The sequence below is a fragment of the Lolium rigidum genome, chromosome 6, assembly GCF_022539505.1.
Source record: "Lolium rigidum isolate FL_2022 chromosome 6, APGP_CSIRO_Lrig_0.1, whole genome shotgun sequence".
In the NCBI taxonomy this organism is placed as follows: Eukaryota; Viridiplantae; Streptophyta; class Magnoliopsida; order Poales; family Poaceae; genus Lolium; species Lolium rigidum.
The window spans coordinates 26,519,809-26,528,502 of record NC_061513.1 but is presented as its reverse complement, the minus strand read 5'-3'; positions in this window follow the sequence as shown (position 1 = coordinate 26,528,502).

The window sequence follows — 8,694 nt, the reverse complement described above, 5'->3', positions numbered from 1 at the left end:
TTGTATTTTGTCGGGATTTGCTTCAATCCCTCTTGCTGAAACTAGAAACCCCAGAAGTTCTCCTGCTGGGACGCCAAAAGAACACTTCGTCGGGTTCAGTTTGAGGCAGAATTTGTCGAGGTTGTCAAAAGTTTCTTTGAGATCCTCGATCAGCGTTGTTCCCTTTTTTGATGTTATGACGACATCATCGATGTATACTTGCACGTTTTTCCCAATCTGTGTTGCTAAACACTTCTGCATCATCCTCTGATATGTTGCTCCCGCATTTTTTAGACCGAAGGGCATTGTCTTGTAGCAAAACACGCCGTAAGGTGTAATAAATGCTGTTTTGGCTTCATCATCTTCTTTTAATCTGATCCGGTTATAACCAGAGTATGCATCCAAAAAGGAAAGACGTTCACAACCTGCCGTGGAGTCGATAATTTGATCGATCCTTGGGAGGGGAAAGTGATCCTTAGGGCAATGTTTGTTGAGACACGTAAAGTCGACGCACATGCGAAGGACTGTCGTGTTTTCTTCGGCACCATCACCGGGTTAGCTACCCATGTGGCTTCCGTAGATATCTCTCTCGATAAAACCAGCTTCCTCTAGTCGATTTATTTCTGATAGCATGGCTTTGCGGTTTGGTTCCGAAAACGCCGCAAAGGTTGTTTGATTGGTTTCGCTGTTGGATCCAAATTTAGGTGGTGCTCGGCAAGTTCCCCAGGTACTCCCGGCATGTCGGCTGGACACCATGCGAAGATTTTCCGAGTTCTCACGGAGGAACTCGACGAGCGCACTTTCCTATGCGATATCCATGTTGTTTGCAATGGATGTCGTCTTTTTGGATCCGTCGGGTGAATCTGCACCTCCTTAGAATTTTTCTCTCGTGTTGAAAGTTGATTCTTTATTTGGCCTTCCGACGTCTGGCAATACGTCGTAATCAGTCATGCTCTTCGACGCCAAGTATTCCGCTTGCATCCCGAAGGTTTCTGATAACCGATGGAAATCCTTGTCGCACTTATCAGCTAAGGCAAAACTCCCTTTGACCGTGATTGGTCCCTTGGGTCCAGGCAATCTCCATAACAGGTATGTATAGTGTGGTACTGCCATAAATCTAGCGTATGCCGGTCGTCCCAGCAAAGCGTGGTATTGCGATGGAAAATCCACGACTTCAAACTCCGGCTTCTCGATTCTATAATTTTCTCGGGTTCCAAACCGAACGTCGAGGTTGATCTTTCCCAATGGGTAACTTGGTTTCTCCGGTGTGATGCCGTGGAACCTTGTGTCCGTTGGCTTCGGGTTTGCTAAAGATATATTCATCTTCCTCAATGTATCCGCATACATAAGGTTTAAGCTGCTGCCACCATCTATGAATACTCGAGAAACATCAAAACCCGCAATAACTGCTCGCGAGAATAAGTGCTGACTGCCTCCGGTCGAGGAACTTGCTGCGGATGATCCGCTATTGTGAAGCCGATATCTTGTCCCGACCAATTAAGGTACTCAACTCGTTGGTGGGGGCATTTTCTCCGCCATAAACACCTGTCGTGAGATTACTTTTTGAGCTCTATTAGATGGCCTTCCCTTCGAATCATCGACACCTTGCTCCGTTGGAGTTAGGATCAACATAGGGTGGTGGTGCGGGTGCCGCCGCTATTCTCGAGCTGGTGTTGATTGCCTTCGTAATCGCGGGAGGTGGCGGTAGATGAACTTCGCTCCTAGGCTCCCGAGGGTTTCTCTCGTGCTGCTCGTGCGTGAGCGTTTACTGCACATCCGAACATTGCTTGAAAATTTCGACGGTCTTTTCGCAGGTGTCCTGACTGTCTTTTCCCATTGCTTGTCGAGGAAGAAATGCATCCGGCACGGTCCGTTCAGCATTTCTTCGGGAGACATAAAAGGTCGTGGAAACCTTGGCCCACTATTTTGCCTCGTTACGGGAGTCGTCCCTATTGTCGCCTCGCTGCTCACTCGCTTCTCGATAATCATCTCTCGTTGCTTCCTCCCCGTATTTGACCGAAATCCTGCCGAAATTTGCCCCGGGGCGTCGTAATTCGGATACCGCCGAGGAAATCGTCGCCTCGTTCGATAATTTCGACCACGGTCCTCCTGCGGCGACCTGTGTCGTTTATTGTGGACAGCGTCTTCTCCGTCTGCCCATCTATTTGCTATCTCCATCAACGCGGATACTGTTTTTGGATTGGTCCTTCCCAAGTCCTCGACAAAATCTCCGCGCCTGATTCTGCGACAAACGCATCTATTGCTCTCTCGTCGGATATATTTTCTCGCCGAGTTTTTTATGATGTTCCACCTTTGGATGTATTTTCTCATTGACTCATCTGGCTTTTGTCGACACGCCCTCAGCTCTTCCAACGATGCAGGCTTCTTGCACGTGGATCCGAAGTTCTTGACGAAAACGTCCTCGAAACTTTCCCAGCTGTCGATGGATCCTGGCGGAAGTTTTTTGATCCAAGATCGTGCGGCTCCACTTAAGTGCACCTGAATACTTTGCATGGCTGTTGCTCTAGTTCCTCCAGTTAGCTTTACCGTCTCGAGGTAATCAATTAGCCAATCCTCCGGGTCTTGTAGGCCGTCGAACTTTTTGAAGTGATCGGGTAACTTGAATCCTGAGGGGACTCGAGTTTTTCGTACTCTTCTCGTGAAGCACGGTAGACCGCACATATCCTCGTCATTAAGCTCCGGGGACTGCCGATGATCTCTTCTGCTTTGCCTTGTTCTGTCGACCCTTGCTTGTACTCCTGTGTCTCTTGTTCCACTTGGTCCTTCCGGAGCTGCCGCCGTTACTGCTCGCAGTCGTGGACTATTTTGCCTTGCTGCTCCTTCGGGAGGCGTTGCTACGAACGCTGTCCCCATAGCTCCAACTCCCTGCCAATGCCATGTTGTATAATGTTTCCCTTGGATCTCCCGGGGGTGGCTTGGATGCGAGGATGTAAGCTTGTGTCGCCATATACCCGCCTTCGGTGTCCTAGGGATAATATTTCCTCTTGTATCTATCGACATAAAGGACATGTCGAGGTTTTGAACCAAGTACTCTCTGTCTGCTTCGGGTATGTGTTGTAGCCTTGATCTTCCTCTCGTTCCGAGCTTCCCCGTGGCTATCACCCGAAATTCTAGACTGTCCACTTAGATCCGCCCTTCTCCTCGCTGGATGCGAAGCTGCCGCCTTTCTCCTCGTTCAACTCAGTCTGTCTGTTTTTCTATTTCTCGGGCAGTTCGTGCGAGCATATATTGATAAGCTTGCGGTTCTTGAGCTGTAGCTGTTGTCGTCATTGGTTCTCGAACCATCTATGGCTTTTGCCGCTCTATCCCGAGCTGCTTGTGGAAGTTGGACTCTGACGCGTGGTGTGGGCCCGACATATTTAGTGCCCATACCTCTCCTTAGATCTGAGGGATCGACAAAAGGATTTCCCAATTGGTCGAAAGCCTCCGATGTTTCCTCTTGATCTTCAATAGCATAAATCTGATGATATTTTGTACTCAGATCTATGTTGGGTTTGGTGACATCGTTGTTGGAATTGATGAAGACCTTGCCCACTGTGAGAGATTTGTCGATGAAGTCGTAACCGTCGACATCGCTTGAGCCATCGCTTATATATGAGTCCGAGATGACTCAAACGATGCGTTGTTGAAGATCTTGGCGAGTTTCTCTCTTGCTCGATGTTGACGTAGCGTGTTGCCGAAGTTTCTTCTTCCGACTCAGTTGATGATGCATAGCTTGAAAATTCGGAATCGACCGCCGACGATCCCGACGAAATCGGAATTTCGACACGATACGATCCTTCCTTCTCGACGCGAAAGTGGAACCTTCCGAACGTCATCTCCAAGGGCTCCGCCAGATATGCATATGCATCCAAACGGGAGGGTGGGTGAGGAACAAAATCGACAGGACCAGTAGCGATCTGTTTACCTCGATCCATAGTGTTGCTTCCGGTTGACGATGTCGAAGATCTTGAACGTGCCATCGAGATCGGATCCTTACGCCTCTAATTCCCACAGACGGCGCCAATTGACAAGGGATTAACTTGTCAATGCCTATGGATTGTAGGCTAGGGTTTAGTTAGAAGTAGAGGGCAAGTAGATCTCGAAGGTTTCAGCCGAAAAGTACTCGACGAATATAAAAACTAGGGTTTGCAGACAATGATTCGATGATCTTCTCGTCCCTCGACCCCCCCTTTATATAGGTGGAGCCGAGGGATTCGTGCTATACAAGGATTACAGAGTCCGGGATGGTTTCTAACTCATCCCGCGCAGTTACAAATAACACTTCCTATTACAACTCTATCTTTTCCTTAAATACATCTTGGGCTCTCGAGTCTTCTTATTCTTCGGGTAGTGGGCCTTCAATAAACCCCGGGTACTATATTAGGCAGGCCCATTTGGGATGCCTATGTCAGTATTGCTTAAACATGAGTAATAATAAAGCGCCCTTTATCGAAAAAGAACCACTGTCAAATAGAATACATATGCAAGCCAAGCATTGGCAAGCAGAGTTGCATCTCTGCCGTGCACATCATCAAATAACTTTGCGTCATAAGCGTACAGAGGGAAGTTTTAGGCATTTTCAGACACAGGCACAAGCTCTTTGACCTTTGTTTTCTGACTAATTCTAATCTTATAGAAGTGGTCTCATGTCCTCTATTTTGGTCGGGCAGCAACAACCATGAATGTCTCGAGCCTGTAGACCAACCCTCCTTCAGTTTCTCTTTCAACTGGTCCTTTCGATTGGCCAGCAAGGAACCCTGCAGTATCAACCGCGGGCTTCCTCTTTTGCCCAGTCCTCCACACGCCACCATGCTCATGCATCCATCTGTTGAAGCTCTCGACATTGTTGTCGCTGAAGTGCAAGAAAAGGAGTGTATGTCCAACCATGGAACAAACTATGTATATTTCATGTTTCATGAGACATGAAAAATAGTTCAATGCACTCTTACAATGTCAAACGCCGGTATTATGCTAATATGACAATTCAGCAAAAAGCATTAACCTAACTTATTGAATGTTCAGTCTTCCTTCTAGCACACGAAGTGGGAACATCAAGTTCTGAAGTAGAAAACATGATGCCAATTGTGAAACACGGAGATGGCACACCACCACGACATCGAAGCCCTTGAAAAAGAATCATATATTAGTTAATTCTACCAAAGGCAGAAATAAAGAATTCAGCTACTGTTGGAAGAATAGGAGCAGATGGAAAAATAATAAGGTTTTCTCACGTGTCTTGCTTCCCTTTCTTGTGGTTAGTTCTAACTTGTCACGAAGATCAAAATAAAAAAATGTACAAAGAATGGAAAAGATCCTATGCAGGCTAGCTGACATTATCTTTCTAATAAAAGCTGATCTAGGTGAGCTAGAAAGTCGTTTATGTTTCTCTGTGCTAGCTGAACACTGGAATTGTATAGCATAAGATGGATAGTTGTTCATTATGGCCTGCATTTTTCAGGTAGATAGCTCTGTATCGAAAAAGAGCTCGAGAACAGAAAATCCGCTATGAAATTGAACATGTCATCCAATTGATTTTACAACAGCACATTACTATCAGAATGTATACTTTAAAGTGATGGGGATTGGGTTGCATTTAGGACCTGTAATTAGTGAATCCTCAAAAGCTGAGCATATGGATGGAGAGCGCCTCGATGCCAAAGACTGATTCGACTCCGCAGGAGAGGTGTCGGGGGTCAGAACGATGAGGCATGGAAGGAGGAGGACGGCGCTGCTGCGCCGGCGACCGCGACACCACCACACCGGCGACCAAGGGACTGCAGAGAGATACGGAGGGGCAGGAGCTGCATGGACCGCACCTGCAAAACAACATACTAAGAACCGTGGTCATGGAACCCAACCCCATTCGTCCTTAGGGTTGTAGGCCCAAAAACAAGGTGTTTCCTATGGAAGAAACTAAGTCATTGAAAGGGGGCTTCAGTGGTTACCGTATTCCTCCTGGACAGAGAAGAGAAGCATGGGGTCGAGCTCGCCCTCGTTCTCCACTCTGGGCTCGGACGGCTGAGCCTGGTGAGGACGTCGCATCCGCTGGGACACACAACCATCTCTGTGCTCCTGAAAAAGAGAGGGTGAGAGATCGGAAGAGAATCCCCCATGGGAGTTTAGTAGGCCTTGTAGTTCACCCATGAATCCATGGCAGAAAAAAATCGAACATCGAGTACCTCAGGTAGGGAGGCGCCACTATTGCCAGCGAGGGAGAGAAGGGGCATGCCGTGCGGCCGCCGGTGGCCGTGAGAGATTCTGGGATACTTGAGCGGCGTCCATGGAGAGCGTCTGCTGCCAGGTTTGGTTGGAGAAAAGGAATGAATGAAGTGAGAGGGGAGGAAATCTCGGGAGGAGAAAGAAGTCTGGAGAAGATGGAGGCATAATAACTTTGATATTCCTTGGGTACACCTTGTAAGAGATACATACTATACTGAAGACAGACTCCCTGGAATTCGAGTTGAAGGATCCTTCTGGTGGAAATCACATCTTAAACTCATTGATACCTATAAATCTATGGCAAGATGTAATGTTGGGAATGGCAAGACTGTGTTCTTTTGGACTGATCTTTGGGGAGACTCATGCTTACACCACAAATTCCCACATCTTTTTTCCTTCACCAAAAAGGCTGATATTTCTGTGAGTAAAGTTATTCACATGGAGTATCTACAGGATCTTTTCCATCTTCCCCTTTCTCAACAAGCTTTTGATGAATTTGAGCAATTGGAATCCTTATGTGAAAATGTGCAAACTGAGATGGACCATTCACGGCATGATTCTTGGACTTACATTTGGGGATCAGATAAGTTCTCAACAACAATGGCTTATAAATCAATGATTGGAGAACAACATGCACCAAAATTCTTCTCTTGGATCTGGGAGTCCTCTTGTCAACCCAAACACAAGTTCTTTTTCTGGCTCCTTCTACATGATAGACTTAATACAAGGAATCTTCTTAAGAGAAAGAATTGTCATCTTCCATCCTTCAACTGTGCAACATTACAATGTAACCAAGAAGAAACATTGGCACATCTTTTCTGGAGTTGCCCTTTTGCTCAGTCATGTTGGGCCATGATTTGCCCTCAAGTTCTGAATCAGCACTCAGTCCTGGAAGCTTTCTATGAGATTAAGGACCATTTATCTCTGCCTTTTGCTGTGGAGATCATCATACTTGCAGCATGGGCCATTTGGATTATTCGAAACAGGAAGATTTTTGAAGATCAAACTCCATCTTTAAGAGCCTAGAAGACAGTCTTTAAACAAGAGCTCATTCTTCTCTCTTTCAGAATAAAGAAAAAAAGATCTGAGGCATACAAAGCTTGGCTAGACTCTTTCTTAGTTTTCTTAGCTCCTTAGTGTTAGTTTTCTGTACTCCTTGTACAGCTTTCTAGCTCTTTCTCTTTTTCTTTTCTTTTTTCTTTTCTTTTTTCTTCTTTTCTGTTGTAACCTTGTACTTTTCTTGCTTTTTATAATAAAAATTGCAGTGGGGTTTTACCCCACTGTTTCACCCTCAAAAAAAAAAAAGATGGAGGCAATATTTGGTGGACTGGTCAAGGTCTTCTAGGAACTGCCGCACCGCTTTGACCGCTGCATGATAAAGGGAAAAACAGAGTAGACGGGAAAACCGGAAAGTAAATGCAAACTAAAGGAAAGAGATGGAGGGATTACCGGAAGAGATTGGAAGGGAAACCGGAAAAAAGCCGGTAACCACGGATTCTCCACCCAAGAAAAAAGGAGAAATAAATCCCCACGAGAAGGATCTGCAGTTACCAATCTCCATCTACAGTAAATATCCCCGACGTGGCAAGGTACGATTGGATTAAATAGTGCCGTGAACAGTACCAAAAACGTTCCCGTTAGAGCAAGTACAATAGAGTCCAGTCAGCTGACTATAAGACATTAAATAATATATTTTAGATGAGTTGGAGGAGAGAGAAGAGGAGAGAGAAGGGAGGTGGGCTACTATGCAATAGGCAGCTCTTGCACGTGCTCCTAGGCACCTTGTGAGAGTGAAAGGTGGGCCATATATTAGTAAAGTACTATATTCTTATAGCCAACTATTGTACATGTTAGCTATATGATGACTACAAATGATATGACATCTTGTTATAGCAAACAGTTGGCTATACTATTGGAATTGCTCTTACAGCAGATGGGTTCAACTTTTATATAGGTTATAATGAAATGCCTTCACCATGGAATGAAGAAGCACTTTGGTCGATAATGCAGAGAAGCTCTATGGGTGCGTTTAGTAGGCTGTGAGAGTCTTTTTTGCATGGGTGGGACATGGAACGGGTCATTTGGTTGTCTGCAGGCCGCCACGTTCTTGCACGAATCGGGTTTTCAAGCACCCCCGGGACAGGCCCTGGAGGAACGTCCGTAATGACAGTTTCTGTGGAGCCAGGCCCGTTGTCGCGATGAGGTTGCACACATGGGGAAGGGAGACAGAAATGCCGCGTCCCTTTGGGAACACGCGCCATAACTAGCCTCACCGCCTCCTCTCCTTCGTCTCACTCGCGACCTCACTCTCACCGCACCCCAAATTGTAACATCACCAGGTGGTTTCCCTCCCGCCGACCAATCCACAGCACCACCGCAAGGAGGAGCACCGGTAACGGAGTAGGAGATGATGGCGAGCAGCACCACGACATCGGCCGCAACCTGCTCCGCGGTCTTCATCGACATATTCCTCGTCCTCGACCGGAACAATGG